Below are 22,798 nucleotides of genomic sequence, written 5' to 3' on the forward strand. Positions count from 1 at the left end.
ACTGTATTGGTAGTACCCTAACACAGACTGAACTGCATATGATGCATTTCAAAAAACCTTGAATTAAAGCAAAAAATAAATTATTAATAATATGAAAGGAGAAAGTCTGTGGTTCTTTTGCAAACGCAAAATATTTGCAGAACAATTTCTTTTACATTATTCATCAGCCATTATTCACTATGTTAATGATATCTTAAAATATAGCTTACTTTTTGTTCTATATTTAATTTAATTTATATGTATAATACAATGTTAGAAACATTTTAAAATATATGAATAAAAACACAGTACACATCTGTGTACACAGTACCCATAAAAAGAACCAATACAGTTGAAGCTCCTGCCAGTTCCATTTTCTTCTCTGGCCACCTCATAAATCATTTTGTATATTTACTACATATATGAACAATCTATATTACTATTGTTTTTTAAATATAAAAATTTACTCTTCTCTCCTTTCGTATGTCCTGGTGAGCAGTCTGGAGTTCTGGTCTACCTCTAAAGGCTGTTCAGGGACATGGGTTCTTTCCAGGCATGCTATATCCTCTCCAAGGCAGAGCCTCTCTGCCTTTGGTAAAGGATTACTGCTTTTTTCTTTTTTTTTCTTTCTTCTTTTTAAAGATTTTATTTTATTTACTCATGAGAGATACAGAGCAAGCGAGAGGCAGAGGGAGAAGCAGGCTCCATGCAGGGAGCCCGATGTGGGACTCGATCCCAGGTCTCTAGGATCAGGCCCTGGGCTGCAGGCAGCACTAAACCGCTGTGCCACCGGGGCTGCCCTCTTTCCTTTCTTTTCTTTCCTTTCTCTTTCCTAGGCTCTGTTGCCTAACATGGGACTTGAACTCATAACCCTGAGATCAAGAATCACATGCTCTATTGACTGAGCCAACCAGGTGCCCTGGTAAAGGATTGCTTTTTAAAATCTCCAAGTATCGGGGATCCCTGGGTGGCTCAGCGGTTTAGCGCCTGCCTTTGGCCCAGGGCACGATTCTGGAGTCCTGGGATCGAGTCCCACGTCGGGCTCTCGGCATGGAGCCTGCTTCTCCCTCTGCCTGTGTCTCTGCCCCTCTCTCTCTCTCTCATAAATAAATAAATAAATAAATAAATCTTTAAAAAATAAAATCTCCAAGTATCATGAACAATATTTGTAAATTACAAAAAGAAGGAAGTTATTATACAAATGAAATAAAACCACGAAATATTGCTTTGCTGTCAACTACATAGTTAGGAGTAAAATAGTGACTCCTTATACTGACAGGCTATGTGTGCATTTTGAATGCATATCATTTATATCAACGTTCAAAGTTTTTAACGTGTCAATTGCTTATTTCTTCCTTATCAAATTGATATAATTTAGGTTGGATTGACATTTATATATTTGTGATTCATGAAATATGGAAGCCTGTGCTACAGATCATTTATTTTCAGGCTATGTAGTTCTCCAGGTTTTTGCTTTCTTGACTCACTGGCCATCCAGGAGTGTGGTGCTCCCCTTAGGGGAGAAGACTGAACAGTCGGTGAAGAAGAGACTTCCTCCATCATGACTCTGTTCCTTCAGGTGTTTTCCTAGAACTGGTAGAGGCATCATAGAAGACATCATAGAGTCTTCCCTACTACTGGGAAGACTCTGGAAGGATCAAAACACTGTACCAATTAATTAAGTTCCAAGATTATTCTGTTACAAGGGCTGAAAATTTACTTTCCATACTATTTATCATCCCAAATGATGTTCATTCACATTATCCAATGTCAGTTACCAGGGACTGACTCTACAGTGAGCTTAAGCCAACAGTAGGATGAAAAGGGGCACTCAGATAATAAAATAATAAACCTCTTCCCACCATCAGCTTCCCAGGGAGAACTTAGCTCCTACTTTGCTTCTTTATTATTATTATTATTATTATTATTATTAATTATCTACTCTAGGTGAGAATAAATCAGAGGAAGTAATTGATAGGCATTTGAAAATGCGTTACATTCCCTTTTATATTTCTACCTTTTACTAAATATAAATTATCTTTGCCAACTTGCTTTCAATTTAAAAAACTCTAAAATTTCCTTAAGTAAATAATACCTGGAAAGTCCTTATTTTATAATAACCCTGCTTTTTCTGCTCTCTAGGGGAGGAGTTAAGTGCTAGATGACATAACATTTAATTGTAAAGAAATTCTGTTCTTTGGGGTGCTGGGGTGGCACAGTTGGTTAAGTAGCTGCCTTCAGCTCAGGTCATGATCCTGGGGTCCTGGAATCAAGCCCTGTATCGGGCTCCCTGCTCCATGTGGAGTCTGCTTCTTTCTCCCCTCTGCCTCTGCTTCTGCCTCTCCCCACTGCTTGTCATGTGCAATCTCCTTCTCTTTCTCTGTCAAATAAATAAATATAAATAAAGTCTTAAGAAAAAAAAAAGAAATTCTGTTCTTTGACAACCTGTATACAGTGCTCACATTTTCATATTGTTTTCATTTCTCATATTCTGATGAAGTTGAGTAAATTTAGATGGATATATGAAACCATGTTCTAAAAGATATGCATGTTTAGTAGCAAACAAGAATCAAGGACCAATTTAGGTGAAATGGACAATTGCCTAGTCTCTCAGGCCATGGAATTAGCTCACAAATAGGGTGCTAGCTCCAGGGCTTAGCAGGGGAGGTCCAGAGGCAAGAGTTCAGATTTAAGTATGAAAGATAGAGTACAGTTGACCCTTGAACAATGTTGGGGTTACGGGTACCAACCCCACACACAGTCTAAAATCTGTGTATGTATAAATTTTGACTCCCCCAAAACTTAACTAGTAGTAGTTAACTGCTAATTGTAGTCACACATTTTACTGTGATATACAATTTACTGAAGAGATGAACTACTCACCAGAAGATGATTAGCATTATAGGCATTTTAAGCAGCTACCTTTTTTTTTTTAAGATTTTATTTATTTATTCATGAGAGACACAGAGAGAGAGAGGCAGAGACACAGGCAGAGGAGCAGGCTCTTTGCTGGGAGCCTGATGTGGGACTCGATCCCAGATCCTGGGATCATGCCCCTAGCTGAAGGCAGATGCCCAACCACTGAGCCACCCAGGCATCCCATGTTTTTATTTTTCTTAACTGGAAGTGGTGCCACGTATGGTCTTTGGGTGTGTAAGTTTTGATAAATTTTAACTTTTTAGAATAGATTCATATATATTATAATGGTAGTAAATGATAGACTACTATCTACATATATTTTATGTATTCATGACATATCTGACTTTTTAACTTTTTATTTCTAGGCTAAACAGTTTGTGGGTGAGTTCAAAGGGTCACAAATCTCCAAAAAATTTTCCAATCTATTGAAAAAATTTGTATATAAACAGACCCCTGCACCTCAAACCCACATTGATCAAGGGTCAACTGTATCTGCAGGTATCAAAAAAACAGTATTTTTACGGGTGCTTGGGAAATATGGAATCAAGGCTGAAAAAGTGCAACTGGATAGCTTTCTTATCTGGTGAAAGAATGAATTCATGTATTTTGACCACTCTTGGTGTGGGGATGAGGGTAAGATGGAGAAGATTGTAGTTCATGAAACTGTCTTCCAAAGAATCACTCTGAGGAAGAACAGCTGATAAATGTCACATTGAAGGGTCTGAGGACACGCAAAATTTAAAAGGGCATTTTCCAAGGAATGCACATTCTTTCAGATTTGTCAACAAACCTAAACGTTGCCTCTGAGGCACAAGCAGCAGCCTCGGCATTTTTGTCAATAGAGGAGTAGATTCCTTTCTACATACACAGCAACATAACTGACATTTTTTTCTCTCCTTAATAAAGACTTCCACTCCCTTGACCTTTAGAATTGACCTTCTAAGATACAGTCCACCATTTCTTGCATAATTATCACCTGTTCTGCTACACAATTGCCACGCTTGTACTCACATTTCTGGATAGAAGACGTTCAGACCACTTGAGCTGGAAGCACCCATAGGTGCCTTCTACATTCCTTCGGTTTTCACTGTGAGCCACAGAGAAAATATAGCAATTTTGTGAGTAACCATCCATAATTCTGTTAAGTGAGAGGTGAATAATGGACAGAGTAAAAACATATCTGAGAGGATATGAGGGTAAGTTTATATGTTAGCATCCATTAGGAGTTATTAATTTCTATAAAAATTTTCTTATTCTGAGTGTATCTATGGGCTGACACCCTGAGTCTAGGAGACCCACCAATTCATTAGCAGGTGAATATATAGGGCTTGCCTAGTGTCCTTGAGCATTGCACAAAACAGTCTTCTAGGCATTGAGAATGTGATAGAAAAAAAAAAATCTGGGGGCACCCAGGTGGCTCAGTGGTTGAGCATCTGCCTTTGGCTCAACCCAGGGTCCTGGGATCGAGTATCGCATCGGGCTCCCAGTAGGGAGCCTGCTTCTTCCTCTGCTTATGTCTCTGCCTCTTTCTCTGTGTCTCTCATGAATAAATAAATAAAACCTTAAAAAAAATCTGTAACTGGTATTAGTAAGCAACAGTTTCAGACAAACACATGGCAAATTTGTTTCCAGTGTGTTCTCACTTCATGTGCTGTGATCTATGAAGAAATGGAAAGAAGGCCAGCATGGAGGGCCTTGAAGGGAGAGTTGGGGTACAGCAGAAGAGCTGGTGGGGCCCGCGGGCGGGCCTCTGTAGTAACTACTGCTACTCTTACTGCTAGTGCAAAGGGGAGCTGTGCTGTTGGGCACTCACTGTGTGCAGTGCTGATGTGAGCACTTGACACGGGCCAGTGTTAATCCTCACGATAATGCCATGGCAGGTACACAGTGACCAGCCCAGGTCACGGCTGTGGGACTGAGTCTCAGGGAGGCCAGCACCTCAGGCAGGGGGGTGCGGGGGCGGGGGGGAGGCTGGTGGCAGGTGGTGGCAGGAGAACACCCAGAAACATGACCCAAGCCCCTCCCACTTACCCATCGTGCCTGTCAGCTCCCAGTGAGTGCTGTGGGTTTTGTTCAAGTGCAGAGGGAGCCAGGTCCGTGGGGGCAGGGAAAGGGATGCTCTTGCTGTGTGATAAACATAAAGCTGCGGCTCAGAAGGACAATGCACAAGGTCCCTGCAGCTCCCACTGTTTCATCGTTTTGGACCAGCCTCTCCTCGTGCCCACTGCCCCATCCTTGGTGATCTTACTCGCCCACAGCCGGCCTTTCCTTGCAGATCCAGTTGAAATGCCTGCTCCTTCACAGAGCCCTCCCTGCGGCTCCCCTCAGCTCAAAGCACCTGTCCTGCCTTGGCCCCCACCTGTGCTTCTTAAGAGAATCACTTTCTACCTGTAGTTACTGTAGTCATTCTGGTGACCTCTTGCCCAGCTAGAAAGCATCAGGTCCCGTAGGGGTCCCCTAAAACAATAGGCACAGCACCTGTGTAGAGTCCGGACGAATTTTGTTGAGTGGCCTCTGGGAAAAGGGACGGACCGGCTGGACAACCTCCTCATGTCTTCCTAGGGGGCAGTTGGGACCAGAGCTTGCTCTTTGGGAGGGAGCCTCCTCTGTGTGTGGCATCACAGCTGGGGTTAGGAGTGGGGCCCTGGAGCCCAAAATCCTGCTCCTCCGATGACAAGCTGTGCAATCTGGGGAAGTTACTAAGGCTCAGGCTTTTCTCCACTTTAAATTTAGGGGTAATAGTACTATTTGCCTCAGGTGTCTCTGTGAGGATTAAATGAAATTTTATATGTGCTTGATACATAGTAAATCATAATAAACAGCATTTATTCTCATCAGAGTCTTTGTGCACGTGCCACCCCAGAAAGTGCACATTTTACTTCTACTTTAAGCCGTGAAGCATAACTGGGAAGTTCTGCAGGAAAACTGTGGTAGCTGCAGCTAAAAGGCTGCTGTGTGGGCCTGGGCTGCAAAGAAGGGTGGGCTCCCCTCGGGGGAGCTCAGGTGTAGACTGTGTGTCTCCTGACTCTCTTAAAGCAAGGTTAAGATTAGTAGGTTCAAGGAGAGACCAGTATTCCAGACTTCTTTCCTTTTTAGTTTCCTAGTCTGCTGAATGAGAGAAAATGTGGCCCCACATTCTTCCTACTCCTGTCCCATGCTCTCTCTTCCTCTCCTTCCCTGGGTGCTCCCTCCCCTCTATTTCCATGGGTGCTCCCTCCCCTTTCTTTCCATGAGTGCTCCCTTCCTACCCCTTCCCTGAGTGCTCCCTCCTCGCCTCTTTCCAGTGCTCCCTCCCCACTCCTCAGATTGCTCCCTTCTCACCCCTTCCCTGAGTGCTCCCTCCCTACCCCTTCCCTCAATGCTCCCTTCCCTTTCCTCACACATCCCAGAGAGCTCTTAGTTTTCTTTTTCTGCAGCCTCTACTAAGAAAAACACTTCGTGCCTCCAGCTGATAGGGTGACTTAAAGGCCCAGGAGCCCATGTGGCTGAGCGGGAGGAGGGGTGGCAAGGATACAGTGATGGGACCAGGGGCTGGAGGCTACTCATAAAGCAGGATGCAGGGTCATGTGGCCTCTGGGAACACATTGGAGCATTGAGAAGTGAACCCAAGGAGCACTTTGCTGCAGGTCCCTGAATGGCCAGGCCCTGCCAAGGCCTGCGGGTTGTGGGGGGCGGGGGTGTCACCCCGCAGGTGTGAGCCGGCTTGCTGCCCGCCGTCCAGACTCTGCTTCGGCTCCGTCAGGAGCTGCCGAATACAGGTCTGCGCGTCACAGACATGCCAACTCGGGGGCCAGAGCCGGCCTGCTGGTCTCTTCCTCTTCTTCTCTGGGCCCTCGCGGTCCAGCAGGGCCACCTTCTCTCCCACCGGCCCTGCTCCCCTCTTCTACTGCCGGTGCCACTTCCCATGTCCTTTGATCTTCCTTCCACAAATATCTATTCCCATCCATCGCCTCCTTCCATTATTTCCTGCCTTGGTTCCCTACCCGTGGCTCCCTACCCGTGGCCTGCCGAGTGTGTCCCGTGCCGCGTGTCCCGTGCCGCGTGTCCGGATGCTTTGGCCTGCCCCTGCCCGGTTCTCGAGGGACAGCACACTGGCTTTCCCTATGCAAACTCCCTCCCTGAGCCTGGGAGGGCATCTCCACCTTGAACTCTTAGTCTTTTCCCGTTTCCGTCCTGCTGTGATGTGTCTGGACGCCCCAGCAGGCTGACCCCTGGGAGACCTCGAGGTTCCCTTCTTCCCTGGACCTGATCCATGAGCGGGGCCCCCTCCCGGCGCGGCCGTGCTTGGCCCTGGGTCCGCCAGCTCCAGCCTAGGCTGGGCCCACACTGGGGTGTCTGCTCCCGGCTTCAGTCAGCGCTCAGAGGTCTCACCTGCCCCCGAGGGAGAAGTGGGTGCAACACCCGGTCCTGGGGCTCTTTCCTCTCCCCGTTCCCGAGGCAATGCCAGCGTGGCTCTCCTGCTCAGTCGTCACATTCCACAGTTGGTCTGGGCCCCGAGACAGTCCTAGGCTGGAACTTGGCCTTGCTGCCCCTCCCCTGGGCACCATGGTGACCCGGCTGCGGGGCCTGAGAGTGGGGCTGCTGCCGAGGACAAATCCCGGAGCCACAGAAGAGTCCTGGAATCCTACCACTGCTCCCTCTGCGGGCTGGGCGGTGTCCGTGAGGCCTGGGGCTGTCCTACAGCTGGCGGACTCTGCTGGCACACCCAGTGGCACCAGGACCCTTAGACTTGTCCAAAACAGACTGATCCTGCCTTACTTTCTTCTTCAGGTGTGGCTGAAAACACTGGCCTGTAACTTTACTGGGGGAGCAGAGCTCCTGTCTCTAATATCCTGCCTGGCAGAGAACACACTGAGACAGTGGCCTCCTCCTCTGGCCAACACCTGTCCGTCCAAGCCTGCCCGGTCAGGGTGGCAAGAGGCAGCCAGTGATGCCGACTGCAGGCCCTGGCCCGGGGCTCAGGGCTGGCCCTCCCTGCACAAGCAGGTCTGGGAAGGGCCCAGGTTGGGCACAAAGAAGGAACTGGCCAGAGCTTATGAAGCCCTGAAGCTTATGAAGCTTATGAAATTTTTCTGCACTAACAAACCCAGAATTCTCAGAGCAGGTGACATCCCCAGGCGTCTTTGACCTTCTTTATACACTTGTAGTGGTGGCTTCCCTGTCCACCTCCTCCTGCCTTCTAGACTGTGAGACTCGGGGACAGGACCTAGTCTTGCCCACCACTGTATCTGAAATAGAACTTAGTGCGGGACTCACTGAGGATAGAGGTCTTGGGTGTCCTGCAGCGACTGCCTGTGGTCGCTGCCTGTGACCAGGGGCCCAGCAGGAAGGTGAGGGACCTGGTCGCTGGCAAGCCATTGCCGAGAAGCCCAGGGTATAACTGGCCAATGATGCAAGATCTGCCCGGGAATCTTGCTGCCTCCTCTGCATCTCAGCCAGACCCTCCATCATGGGCACCGGGTCTGTGGACCATTCCAGAGCTGGGCACTTTTCTCTGCTTTCAGACCAAAATACATTTAGACCCTGGGTGACGTGGGAAACAATGGCAGAAGGAAATGTAGATGAAGGGAATTGTCCTTATAACCTGCAGCCCCCCCCCCCCCCCCCCCCCCAAGTACTTGAGGCCGGCAGAGTGTCCTGTTCCTCCGGGAAGCTCCCAGCTATCTTAATGTTAATGCCTTACTGGAGAGAAAAACAACCTTGGTTTGACAATAGCCAGGCCTCCACCATTAGCATATGAAAGCCCTTTTGAAAGTTTCTTACATTTTCTTCGATCCAACCACAAAGTGTATAATCAGTCGCCCCTCCCAATCCTGGGGCAGCAGCTCTTCCTGCCCATGGGTCCTGCCCCTGTGCATTAATAAAACCACAATTTTGCACTGAGGTCGTTTCAAGAAGTCTTTCTTGGCTGCCGGCTCTGGACCCTACCAACCTCCCCAAAACATTCCAAATGGTGTATCATGGGGTGAGGGGAGGGCAGGCCAGCTTGTGGACGAAACTCTCATGGTCTCCTCTCAGATGCTCCCTGCTGGTCAGTATCTGGAGGAGCCACAGGCCACCTGGAAGTACCTTTGGGGTACTTCCCCTTTGGGGATGATACTGGGGTATCATCTAGGTAACTAGGATGAGTACAAGGATTATACCTCCTGGGTCTAAGGGTGAGAGAGACCCCCGTATAGGAAATTCTGACAGGCTGCCCTTTGGGATGTCAGGTTAGGACCCCTGAAATTGGCCAAGGTGATCATGGTCATGGCCTTCCAATTTTAGTGGCTCCCGTGGTTCCTTCCTCTCTCTGCCCCTGGCGTCTGTGGCTCACCTATCTCTCGTTACCAGCCCCACAACCCAGGTGTGTGGTAGGAGGCTCTGGTCTCCAAGAGGAGTCCTTGCCATAGCTGCCAGGTCAGTCATCTGTTCCCACATCTCTACCATGTGATGAGCTACTGCAAAGCCTAGTGGCTCTCAGCATTCAGTTAGGGCATGGGTCTGCAGGCTGGGGGTTTACCTGGGCTGGCCCAGGCTCCCTCACCTCGCGGGCGCCCAGACGGATGGTCCAACTGAGCCAAAGGTCTCTTCTCCAGCAGGCTAGCCTGGACATGTCCTTAGGATGGTGGGCGAGGGGAGAGGTGAGCAAGTCCAAACCTGTGCTGTGTCCCATGTGTTAGTGCCCCATTGGGCAAAGCCCACATATCTGCCCCAGAACCAGGGTGGGAGGATGGCACAGGGTCACCTGGGAGATGTCGCCAAAGCTTGAGGAACTTTGACCCGAACCACAGACTGAAAGGGGGTGTGAGCTTGGCTTTTCTTTTTTTTCTTTTTTTTTTTTTTTTTAAATTTTTTTTTTAATTTTTATTTATTTATGATAGTCACACAGAGAGAAAGAGAGAGAGGCAGAGACACAGGCAGAGGGAGAGCAGGCTCCATGCACCAGGAGCCCGATGTGGGATTCGATCCCGGGTCTCCAGGATCGCGCCCTGGGCCAAAGGCAGGCGCCAAACCGCTGCGCCACCCAGGGATCCCAAGCTTGGCTTTTCTGAGCAGCACTCGGTGCATTTAGTATGCCCTCCCCATGCATGCTGCTCCGATCCCATGTTCCCCCCTCACAGAATTTCTCCAGGTCCCACTGCCTGCTCCTTGAGTGGGGCTCTCACTTCTATTTGAGTTCCTTGGTTTGCAGAGCATCTCATTCCTTCTACCTGACCCGTGCCCCTCTGTCTGACCCCCTCAGATGACCATTGTCTGGTCTGTGACTCCACTTGCCTCTTGGCATTTCGGCTCCAGGCTCTGGAGCACCCGGAAGAGGCAGGGCCACACTTCACCCTGTGCCTTCCCCAGCACCTGAGGACATAGTCCAGTTCCACCCATTCTGAGAATGAGGATGAGATATCTACAACCAAGATCATCCTAAAAAATACCTTTTTCTTGGGCAGCCCTGGTAGCCCAGCGGTTTAGTGCCACCTTCAGCCCAGGGCATGATCCTGGAGACCCGGGATTGAGTCCCACATCGGGCTCCCTGAGTGGAACCTGCTTCTTCCTCTGCCTATGTCTCTGCCTCTCTCTCTCTCTGTGTCTCTCATGAATAAATAAATAAAATCTTAAAAAACAAAACAAAACACTTTTTCTTGACCTTGTGTGTTCTTCAAAGTCCCATTTCTTTTTAACTTTCCTTTTAACAATAAAAAACAACAATGGGGCATCTGGATGGCACAGTGCTTAAGCATCTGCCTTTGGCTCAGGTCGTGATCCCTGAGTCCTGGGATTGAGTCCCACATCGATCTCCCCTTGGGGACCCTGCTTCTCTCTCTGCTTATGTCTTTGCCTGTCTCTCTGTGTCTCTCATGAATAAATAAATAAAATCTTAAAAACAGCAACAATAACAAAAGCTTTGAAAGAGTGGTTCACACCTACTTCTTCCACTCCTTATTACCCACTTGCTCCCTGGTTCCCTACAAGTTTTTCTGAGTTTTTTTCCCCTTTTTTTTTGCCCTAGAAAATACTTTCTTGAAAGTCAGCAGAGTTCGGAACATCACATGTGGGTTTTTTTTTTTTTTTTAAGATTTTATTTATTTATTCATGAGACACAAAGAGAGGCAGAGACACAGGCAGAGGGAGAAGCAGGCTCCATGCAGGGAGCCCGACGTGGGACTCGATCCCCTGTCTCCAGGATCACGCCCTGGACTGAAGGCTGCGCTAAACCGCCGAGCCACCCGGGCTGCCCATCACATGTGTTTTTTATTTAATTCTTGAAAAACCCTGACAAGACAGGCCTGCATGTTACCATGGCCCTTTCACAGAGGACGAAATCAAAGCTTGGCCTGAGTCAGGACAGGTGATGGAACACGGGCCTGACCACAGGGGCTAAGTTTTTAGCCATCATTCTAACCCTGAGTACAGTGCTGGAATGTGTTCAATGGCGGATCCCTCCGAACCCTGGCTGTGCTGAGGGGGGTGTATTCGTTTGCTTAGGGCTGCTGGAAACAAGTACCACAAACCGAAGGCTTAGGCAACAGACATTGAGCATCTCACACAATTCTAGAGGCTGCAAGTCTGAGATCGAGGTGTCTGTAGGGCCATGCTCCCTCTGAAGGTTCTAGGGGAGGTTCTGTTCCAGGGTCCTCTCCAGGCTTCCAGTAGCATGACTGCAGACTTCACATGGCATTTTCCGGGTGTCCACATCTATGTCCAGATTCCCCATTTTATAAGGACATCAGTCATAGTAGATTAAGGCCCACCCTGATGACCTCATCTAAACTAATTGTATCTGTATCAACCCTCTTTCGAAATAAGGTCATGTTCTGAGGTACTGGGGTTTAGGACTTCAACGTATGAATATGGGGGTGGGGGTAGCAGGTGATCCATGGACAGCCCATAAGCAGACAATGTAGATGGTACCTTCAAGCCCCTCCCCTGATGTACTGAAGGAGCATTTGCATTTTAACAAGATGCCCAGGCAATTCCAATGCACATTAAGATGTGAGAAATGCTTGTCTATAACACCTTCCGCAAAGAAGTATGGCAGCATGAAGCAAGATTCTTAGGATGATCCTAATTGTCCAATTTCAGTTAGAAGAGAAATAATTTTAAAGATGGACAAAAACAATGTATACAAAGAAGTTTAGTCCAGGTTATTCCATAGAAATAAAACATTTTTGTGCGGTAAGCATTACTTGCTACCATTTTTAGCTGGAAAATTGTTTGTTTTTTTATTGTTCCATTTCAGGTGACATTTGAGTTAAAGTTGCTTTTGTGGGAAATGTTTCCTGAAATCTAAACTGGCTTATAACCAAATTTCTGGAACACGACCTATTTGTAAACTTGGAGATTACAGCAAATCAACCGTTGAACTCAAGAGCTTACTTAACTAAGGAATACTATTTTTGTTCAGTATGATAATGGCATTATGTTTATGTAGGAAAATGGGCCCTTCTTGAGAGGATATTGTATGATTCAGGGGTGAAGTGGCATGAAGACTGGGATTTGCTTTTTAAAAATACAGCAAAATGAAAATTAATGGAATGAGTGTAGTGAAATGATGGCTGTTAAATCTGGGTGATGGGTTCATAGAGGAAATTTCTTTCTTTCTTTCTTTCTTTCTTTCTTTCTTTCTTTCTTTCTTTCTTTCTTTCTTCCTTCCTTCCTTCCTTCCTTCCTTCCTTCCTTCCTTCCTTCCTTCCTTCCTTCTTTCCTTCCTTCCTTCCTTCCTTCCTTCCTTCCTTCCTTCCTTCCTTCCTTCTTTCTTTCTTTCTTTCTTTCTTTCTTTCTTTCTTTCTTTCTTTCTTTCTTTCTTTCTTTCTTTCTCTCTTTCTCTCTTTCTCCCTTCCTTCCTTCCTTCCTTCCTTCCTTCCTTCCTTCCTTTCTTTCTTTCTTTCTTTCTTTCTTTCTTTCTTTCTTTCTTTTCTTTCTTTCTTGGCTTAAAAACACAGGGCTTGAACTCATGACCCTGAGATCAAGACCTGAGCTGGAATCAGGAATCATACACTTTACCCAACTAAGCCACCCAGGTACCCCCATGGAGGGAATTTCAACTCTATTTTTTAGCGTACTTGAACATTTTTACTATAAAAAAAGTTTAAAAATACGATCATGTAAAGTGTTAAAAATTAATTTTCTCTCAGGTGTTCTTTTGACAGCCATGTCTTTTCAGTTATTTTATTTATTTTTTATTTTTAAAAAATATTTTATTTATTTGTGAGAGAGAGAGAGAGTGAGCATGAGCAGGTAGGAGGGAATGAGGGAGAGGGAGTAGCAGATTCTCCACAGAGTAGCAAGCCCCATGCAAGGCTTGATCCCAGGACGCTGAGATCATGACCTGAGCCAAGGACCGATGGCTTAACGGACTGAGCCACCCAGGTACCCCATCTTCTCAAGTATTTTAGTCACACGATGTTTAACCATCTATTCCTCTGTTTCCTCAGTTTTTTAGTTTGTGACAAACTCATGCAGGTCTTCCTCCCCATGTTGATCATTGTTACTTACTGGCCTCCTTTAGAAGGAAAGACTGCTTGGTTTAGTGTGGGACAGACGAAAGGAAATAATTGCCCTGCTGGCTAAAGTTGTGATCTACACACATTTTGTTAGCCTCCTACCATCCCTCTTTCTGGTGCTTTTATGACTCTGGATTTTAGTGGTAAGAACAACAATAATTTCTCAATAGAGCAAGACATGATATTTCTAAACAATGACCTAATATGAGTTTTAACAAGACCGGCCTTGGAAGAAGAAAATCTACTATGATGAATGCTTACTCCAAAACTGATGCATGGAGTTATTAAATGTTTCTTTTTTTTTTTTTTCCTTTTCTTCCTTCCTTCCTTCCTTGAGTAAGCTCAACACCCAGCATGGTGCCCAACATGGGGCTTGAATTCACGACCCAGAGATCAAGACCTGAGCGGATATCAAGAGTTGATTGCTAACCATCTGAGCCACCCAGGCTCCCATTAAATGTTTCTTTTAAAAAGTATTCTGAGAATGTCAGTTAAAGCCTTACCAGTTTACCTTTCCCTGCCAGGTACCAGATGGACTGGACACGTTAAGAAAACTCTTCACAGTGCGGATCAATAAACACGAAATTTCAGAGATAATACCCAGCTTCCTAGGTCATTTCTTTCCCTGAGGTCCCTTCTCCCCCAGGGGGTGATTTATCAATAGCACAAATCTGACCGTGTCACGGTGGCTGACGATCTTCAGGATGGGTTCTAAACCCCCAAGCGAGCCATCTGAATCTGTCTAGCTCTTCAGCCACACTTGTTGCCACCCCCTGCTGCTCGGGCTTCTGCTCTGGTCATTGCTAATCACTTGTGGTTCTCTGCAGCCACCTCCCCACACAGCAGCAGCACAGGAACCACCTCCTACACCTGTAGCCTTTAAGTCCTTCCTCCCAACCTTCCCCCTGCCCCCAGGCAGTCCTCTTGGTCCCCGATGCCCCGATGCCCCCGCTCCTTCATCAGCCTTCACAGGAGCCACCTCTCCCAGGATGGTTTTCTTGAGTACCCCTTGGATCATGAATTTTGGCTAGCAAACCTTCTAGAGTCTCCATCATGACAAAATCTAAATAATTAAAACAAAGTTAATTTTACTTAGAAATAATTTACCGGGCAACCCGGGTGGATCAGCGGTTTAGCGCCGCCTTCAGTCCAGGGCGTGATCCTGGAGACCTGGGATCGAGTCCCACGTCGGGCTCCCTGCATGGAGCCTGCTTCTCCCTCTGTCTCTGCCTCTGTCTCTCTCTCTCTGTGTCTCTCATGAATAAATAAAATCTTAACAACAACAACAACAACAACAACAACAAATAATAATAATAATAATAATAATAATAATAATAATTTACCATCCAAAAGGGATACTTTCATCATTTAGTGAGACTTTATCATGAAGCCAAAGCACCGTTTTGTGTTCCCTACACCCCCTGAGTGCTGGCTTCCTCTTCCCATGTGGAGACAGAGTTGATGGTGCTCTGTTCTCTGACGGCACCTGTAACCCCAGCCCTATGGTGATGTGGTGGGTGTAGGGTGTGTGTGTTAGGACGTGGTGGCCATGGTGACAAGTGTCTGGGTTCTGAGCCCTACAGTAAAATAGTAGGAGCCCCAATCCAAGCCCTTCTGTCCCCTGGCAGGATTTGAGACACTTGGTACATTTTCCCCAGATGTTCTTACAGTCTGTCAATCGTTGGGCTTGGCTTGTGGCTTTATCCTTCTACTCTGCTCCTGGTGGTTTCTCCTGATTGGTCAGGCTGAGGCCAGTATGATTTGGGAGCACTCCTCCTTTGACAGGACTCTAGTAGCTCTGAAGGGCAGTAGCTGCCCTTCCTGAGCTGGGATGTCTGTTTCCCAGCAGTTTCAGTTCTCATCAGTGTCCGGTTGGAAATTCTTCCCATTTCTGACAGCACCCTGCATGTTGCACTAATTCTATTTTTATTATGTTTTATTTATTTATTTGAGAGAGAGAGAGAGAGAAAGAGAGAGAGCATGAATGGATGGGGGGGGGCAGAAGGAGAGAGAGAGAAGCAGACCCCCTGCTGAACAGGGAGCCCTTTGCTGGGTTGGATCCCAGGACCCCGGGATCATGACCTGAGCTGAAGGCAGATGCTTCACTAACCCAGGCACCCCTGCACTAATTTATTTAACTGGCTTTCAGCTTTCTTGAGTTCTTGCTGAAAGAACTTGGGACATCTATCCTTCAACAGCAGGGAGAGAAAGTGATACAAACTACACTTATACCATTGGGCCTAAAATTGCCTTCCCATTCCTACAGCCAAGGTGTCATTGGGCTGACCTTGACACCACTGATGCTACTGGAGCTGACTCCCTTTCCCAGGAACCTATGCATAACCCAAGAGCCTGAGCACCCTCTACCAGCTCCCTTCCTCCCTTGCTCTTACCCTCTGAGCCATCGTGCCTCTAGTATTCTCTCTTCCAAAACTTTTATTGCCTCCTTGTTCAGAGAGTAGCCCTATAGGATACTCCAGAATGTGGAGTACGCAGTTTGCCACATAGTTCCAGCAATAGGGTGGAGGTTCTGTTCCCACCCTGCCTGGACCCCCAGCATGGGAATAAAGACATGATAAGTCACGTGGGTGCAGAGATTGCCGGCCTCATTCATGCCTATGTTGTTCCCACCCCGACCCAGGGCCAGCATTCACTAAATATGTGTTAGCTTGGTGAACGAAAGAGCGAACAGCTCTCTATTCACCCAGATGGTATGATGATCATAAATTAACATGAACCTAACTAAGAAGTGGCGGGCAACATCCAGGAAAGGGTGGTTTCTGGAGGTAAGAGATGGTGATGAGCTCGGGACGCATGGAATGAGGCCATAGGGACTGGGGATCAGAAATTCTTTACAGACGGGGAGCCAAGTAGTGAGCCAGGGGAGAGAGTCTAATAAATATCTATAAAGGAACAAGGATTCCTGAGAAAGTGTCCAGTTTTTAGCCATGGAGAGCAAATCCCCAAAATAACTATATATTTGCATATGTTTACAAGTGCCAAGCCCTGCTCTAAGCCCTTTCTATACATTAATTCACGTAGTTTTCACTCAATTCTGCTTCAAGCCAGGCAGAGAGGTTACATAATTGCTGTGGGTCCTGCAGCAAGAAATGATGGGATTTGACCCTATGCACTCTGACTTTGGAGTCCATGCACTTAACCAAAGATCAATGGATTTGAAACCCAGTGCTTTCAGTTATAAAATAACACAGCCAGAACCATGGGGCCGCTGCACAATCCAAGTATGTTGGGTAGAACATGTCATTTTCTCAATGCTATTAAAATCTGCTATTAAGGCCATTTGAGATGTATGTGTGTATATGTAAATGTCTACATGTATGTATGTGTATATATTTTTTTCTTTATACATTTTTTTTCAGGTCAAATAGAGATCTAACATCCAAATTTAACTTCAAACAATCTTTCACACATCTGTGTGCTAACAGCACATCTTTTCCTTCCTTTCCAGGACTTGTCCTTACGAGTCTCCAGTGCTCCAAACCTGGTAAGAAGGGCTTCCATTCCTGTCCCCTCCCCTACCCCACTATCTCTTCTACACTTCTGGAGACTCAGACTGACAGCTTTATGCTTTTCTTGACTTTCAACATTCACCTTCTATCAAAGCCTTTGAGTGACATCTTCCTTTTTGAGGTTAGGCCTCCTCTTCCTATAATTAAGAATTAGACCATAAATGAACTTTATTAATCTGCAGTATTGGTACCAAATATTCTGCTGTTGTGGCCTATCCATCTGTAGGCAAACTTTGGGATGATTTCATTTTGTAAGCAAATGCAAATGAGTCACCTCACATCAGTGGAGAGTCAAGCATGAGATTTCTCACATTTTTAGGATATTTTATTGTGATAAAAAACCTGGGAGTGTTTTGGGGCTCTTTGTTTTTTATTGGATGGATATACACTTAGGGTTTAACACATTTTAGTATACACGTCCATGTATATAACATATTCATGTCTTCTTACAAATTAAGTTGTATTAACAACCACCTCATGATTGTAAGGCCAAAATGTCTTTTCTGATGGATGGATAGATAGAAATGTTACAAAAGATCATGTTTTTCATCTCAGCATTGTTTATAGCCATAATTTACCCATTGAGGTTAACTAAAGACTAAAAAAGAATCTAAGGAAGGCCATTTAGGTCTTGAATGAAATATCTTTTTATACTCCTTATTCTCCAACTGAAGTAGATGAAAGCTTATGGAAAGCTTTAGCTGAGCTAGGCAATACATAATTTAGGAAATCCAATTTGAGATTACATTCACATGTCAGAAACCCAATGATGTCTATCCATTAGTAGACAAGTAGATGATAAATAAGGTGCAACTTATTAGCTAGGTGATCAGCTGGCTTGGTTGAAGTTCATTGATTTCGCACACCATCAACCTTACCTGACATTTTGCCATTTACCATTGACCTGGAATAAAGGCAATTTTAAACATATTTTGCTTACTTGATGAATTTTTAAAAATTTTTAGCTATTTGTGTTTGTGGAAAAATTACATAATGGGATTTGGGTTCCAAAATTTTTTCTTATTAAGTGGATAGATTATCACATACTTTTTAAATATCTTACTTCAAAATCATTTGGTGTACATTCAGATGAAAAGCAATTATGATAAACTCTTAAAAATTTACTCAGCCTATTTTACAATGTTTTTAATATTTAGGATGAAGGAGAATATTGAAGCATCCCTGACCAGGTGGATTTCAGTGGGCATATTATTATAATTTAGGTGATACTCAGGGAAGGTGAATGTGTTTCTAAAGAAGGAGGAGCCCCAAAGTTATATGATTTTTATTAATGATGGAGAAAAACAGTATACATTTTTACTGTAGAAAAACTACAAATTTAATAGCAATAGAACTAGGTACAATTTCTACGTGTTTTTTGTTTTGTTTTGCTTTTTTGGTAAACTTGTGATTTAAAAAAAATCTCTTACCTAGCAATAATTTATGTGTATTTTAAAGCATTTTTAGTCACACGCTAAAGGATGATCTAACTTACAATGCATACGTGTGTTCTCCTCTTTTATCTTGTGCTTCCTTCCCAATTAGAATAAATATCATTAATGAAAATGCTTTGCTGAAGTCAGATTTTATACAAAAATACAACCACAGAAGGGAACCATCAAACTGTTCACAGAACTTATGTTGCTTGGAATTAATTGTTGGAATCCTAGACAACAATGGGAACCCAAAGGGAAAGAGACAGTCTGTATACAAGAAAAGCTTCTGTTAAATAGATGTTTTAATTTCTCAAACGAGGTCATTTAGCAATGACAGATGGAGACTTCAGTGATGCCCCTCTCTTTCTTCTCTTCCGCTCTGGAACCAGGGAGGACTGGGGGAGGTTAGGATCCCCACCCCTTTGTCCCTGGAGTCCTTCTGGAGAGCCTTCTGGCCAGCTGGAGCTCTTTGTGTGCTGCCAGAATTCAGACACTTTATCTTTACTGAAGCTTAGCCTCTCACCGTGTGATGTGCTGCACTGAGGCAGGCTGCTCCTTAGGAAGCCCAGCACAGAGCGTGGAGACCCACCCACAGCCAGACCTTGACCTCCTCTGTCGCTTTTCCCTTTATGTCAGCAACCCCCTGGGATCTTAGGCATGGTGGCTTGAAGGATTTGGACCTTGTTAAGTGCTGTACTTTTGAGTTTAAGGTTTTGCAATTTTACTTGGTCCCTTGTTTTAAATTGTTCCATTGCAAACTGAGCATTTGATTGTATAGTTACAATGCTTGAGCTTTTAAACTTATTTGTCATTGAAACTGTTCCAAATTTTGGAAAAAGCAAAAATAGAATGTTCTATATTGTCACTGAGTTCCAAGGTATGTTCATTCTCATGTAATGAAAAAACATATGTGACTTTCTGAAAACTTGCTTTTAAACCTTAATCAAATATTTATTAACATTTAGGGATCCCTGGGTGGCGCAGCGGTTTGGCGCCTGCCTTTGGCCCAGGGCGCGATCCTGGAGACCCAGGATCGAATCCCACATCGGGCTCCCGGTGCATGGAGCCTGCTTCTCCTTCTGCCTGTGTCTCTGCCTCTCTCTCTCTCTGTAACTATCATAAATAAATAAAAATTTAAAAAAAATATTTATTAACATTTAAATTAAAATATGTTCATTTTTAAAAGCAGGTTTATAGTCATTTGAGATGGAAACCATTGACCAATAACTGTCTCTATTCTTCACATAAAAATGACACCTTTATGTCAAATAAAATTTACCATTCGGTGGTAACTAACTTTTTAAAAAAAGATTTTATTAATTTATTTGAGAGAGAGAGAGAGAGAGAGAGAGAGCACAAGTAGGCAGGGCGGCAGGCAGAGGGAGCAGGAGTCTTCCCAACTATCAGGGAGCCCAACACAGAGCTCCATCCCAGGACCCCAGGATCATGACCTGAATCAAAGGCAAATGCTTAACTGACTGAGTCATCTAGGTGCCCGTGATAATTAACTTTTAATATCAAAACTGAAATTGATTGAGAATCACTTCAAATGAAAATTCTAAAAATAAAATGAAATTCTGTTTTAACTCTGGAGGCCAGCAAGCTCAATTTCCCACAGAGGCCACGAGAGGGAGCTGTTGAATCTTAAACCAAATATATTTGAATTTCAACAAACCTTTGGGTAAACTACCCAGATAATCTGGTCTAAACAATGTAATGCATTGTAATAAGCAGTAGCACGGTTTTCATTCCTATTAGGACAAAATTTATGCCTATAATTAAGAGGTACTGCAGTTCAATTCGATGAATACTTTAAAGACATGTTGTTCATAAGTCACTCTCTTTTAAAAGGGGATATAAAGCATTCAAATGGTTCATGAGCAGATGTGTATGTCTGGGTATGTGCACTTGCATGATGATATTAGAACATAATATATAAGAACCATAAGAAAGAAACAAAGTACCATGGAGTTTCAAAAGAGAGAACTGGCATCCTGCAAGGTGGGTTGGAGAAGGTGGCATTTAAGGATGCACAGAGGGGTACCCCGGGGGTGTGACAATAGGAGATGGGGAAATATGCTAAGCGCAGAACATAGCATAAATGAAGGAAAGGAACTTAGGAGAAGCCTGAAAATTCCCATTTGCTTGAAGCTTCAGTTATGTAAAGGTAATTAAAGGAATATCAAGCAGGAAAGGCAGGTCAGGATGCATTGTGAACCCATGTAAATAAATACTGGAGGACTTATTTGTACCTAATTACTCTGAATGTCAAAGTGTGACCAAAGGAACTCTTAGCCTGCACATGCTAACACTATTAAATGCTATAGTGTTCACTGTTAATTAGGCATTATTCATCAAATATCTCTTGAGCACATACTAGACATAAGTTCTTAGAAAATATTTTTTTAAAAGATTTATTTATTTATTTGGGGTGGGGGGGGAGGGCAGAAGGAGAGAGAATCTCAAGCAGACTCCCTTCTGAGTGTGAGCCTGATGCAGCTCTTGATCTTCTGTCCTGAGATCATGACCTCAACAGAAATTAAGAGCCAACTAAGCTATCTAGACACCCCAAGTTCTTAGAAAATCTTAATAGTTTTTAGTTACAGTATTCTGAACCTGCTAAAGCATTTGTAAATTTTTCAAAAGTCATTGAAAGTGATCTTCTTTTAAAAAATGGTTAATAGAAACTTCTACTATATTTATTAAGACAGAAATGACTGCTTCTTAGAGTACTGTGGTATCTTTAAAAATACAAAATAAGAAAAATTTTTAAGAGTTAAAACAAAACAGAAACTATCTACAGGAAGTGGGATGAATTTCATTCTGAAGTTTTCTGACCACCAGTGCAAGGCAGGCAGTCCTGTGGTCCACGTTGTTTGCATTTGATGAATCCATCTGCCGAATTAGAAGTTTTCCTGGAATTAAACTCCAGCAAAAATTTATAGTGTAGGCTGTTATATTAAAAGAACATTTAATAGTATGCCAGACAATAACTTTAGCTGTTTCTAAAAATTACATAGAGGTTGTTCAATCACCCTTGGATCCTCTATAAATGTAGATGTTAAGGCATAACTCAAGTAATTAATTTCTCTGGAAAGTAGAGATAACATGGTCCTGATAGCTTGCTTAGATTGTCTAATTTAGAGAGAAAATTAGGGAATAACAAGTGATGTCTCATAGTGTGATAGGTGGAATAATTCCATGCCTACCTCCAAAGTTGTCCTTGCCCTAATCCTTGGAACCTAAATATACTACTTTGTATGGCAAAGAGTGCTAGAACAAAGATCCTGGATTATCCAGTAGACCCAATGAATCACAAGGGTCCTTAAAAGGGGGGAGGGGGAAGAAGAGTAGGTCAGGGGAATTCTGTGTGAGGACTTGATCTGACATTGCTAGGTTTGGAGGTAGAGGAAGAACCAGGAGCCCAGGAATGTGGGTGGCTTCTAGAAGCTGGAAAAGGCAAGAATATAGATTCTTCCCTAGAGCCTCCAGTAAAGAATGCAGCCCTGCTGACATGTTAATTTTAGCTCTGTTGGGCTTTTAACCTACAAGGCTGTAGGTGACAAATCTGTGTTCAAGCTACCAAGTTTGTGATAATTTATTACAGCAGCAATAGGAACTAATATATATAGACCCTCTCTAATATCACAGTCAGTTCATAATAAAAATCCCCTGATTACCTGTCATGTAGATATCTCATGTTAGTACATGTGAGCTGTGAGCTTCAGTTACTAGGATTGAGGGGATGAAAATGGCCAACATGTGGGAAAGATTTATGAATCATATGCTATGCAGGTTTATAAATCTGAATAATCCATGTCATGACACATTAGCAGGAGAGGTGGCCAAGAGAGAGTGATCAGATGTACCTTAGACTAGACTTCATCCATGTATCTATAATTTGCCAAATCGTTTGCCAGTCATCTCCCTAAGATTCTTCAACTCATGGAAGTTGGAAAGCTGAAGTCTGGAGATTTTCAGACCTTGGAAGGTGCTTAAATATTTATTGAATGGATGGATGGATGGATGGATGGATGGTTGGATGAATGGCTGGACGAGGAGGATGAACAGGTAAAGACAAACCAGGCTGTTGGCTAAAGAAGAAACACTACTTTATTCTCCTGGGTTGTGGTTGGGTCGATAAGACCAGCCACATACATGAATAGGGAGTCCTATCTGGAAAGTTAGTGACCTGGTGCCCCTGAGTCCTCTGCCACTGGAGATCTGGTGGCTGCACAACACCATTCCTACAGAACAGCAGACGCAGTAGCTACTGTGTTATCATTAAGTATTGAATGCTGACTATGTGCTATACAGTAAGTTCTTTTTCAACATTTTTCATGTTTTTATAAATATTTGGTAATGCAAAAGAATACTTGTGTGTGTTATAATGCATAATAATAGACTGAACATCTGGACCACTGCATATATATTAAGAGATAGAACATTATGT

At 44.3% G+C, this 22,798-nt stretch overlaps 1 long non-coding RNA gene across 1 annotated transcript in view; it reads left to right on the plus strand.

The window, feature by feature from the left end:
* The window catches only part of LOC144295825 (uncharacterized), a 67,624-nt gene that overhangs the window by 31,283 nt on the left and 13,543 nt on the right, over positions 1-22,798 (plus strand). Inside the window, exon 2 of the long non-coding RNA XR_013362918.1 lies at positions 16,849-16,884. This is a non-coding gene — a long non-coding RNA (uncharacterized LOC144295825). The remainder of the gene's footprint in view (positions 1-16,848; positions 16,885-22,798) is intronic.

The sequence above is a fragment of the Canis aureus genome, chromosome 24, assembly GCF_053574225.1.
Source record: "Canis aureus isolate CA01 chromosome 24, VMU_Caureus_v.1.0, whole genome shotgun sequence".
Lineage (NCBI taxonomy): Eukaryota > Metazoa > Chordata > Mammalia > Carnivora > Canidae > Canis > Canis aureus.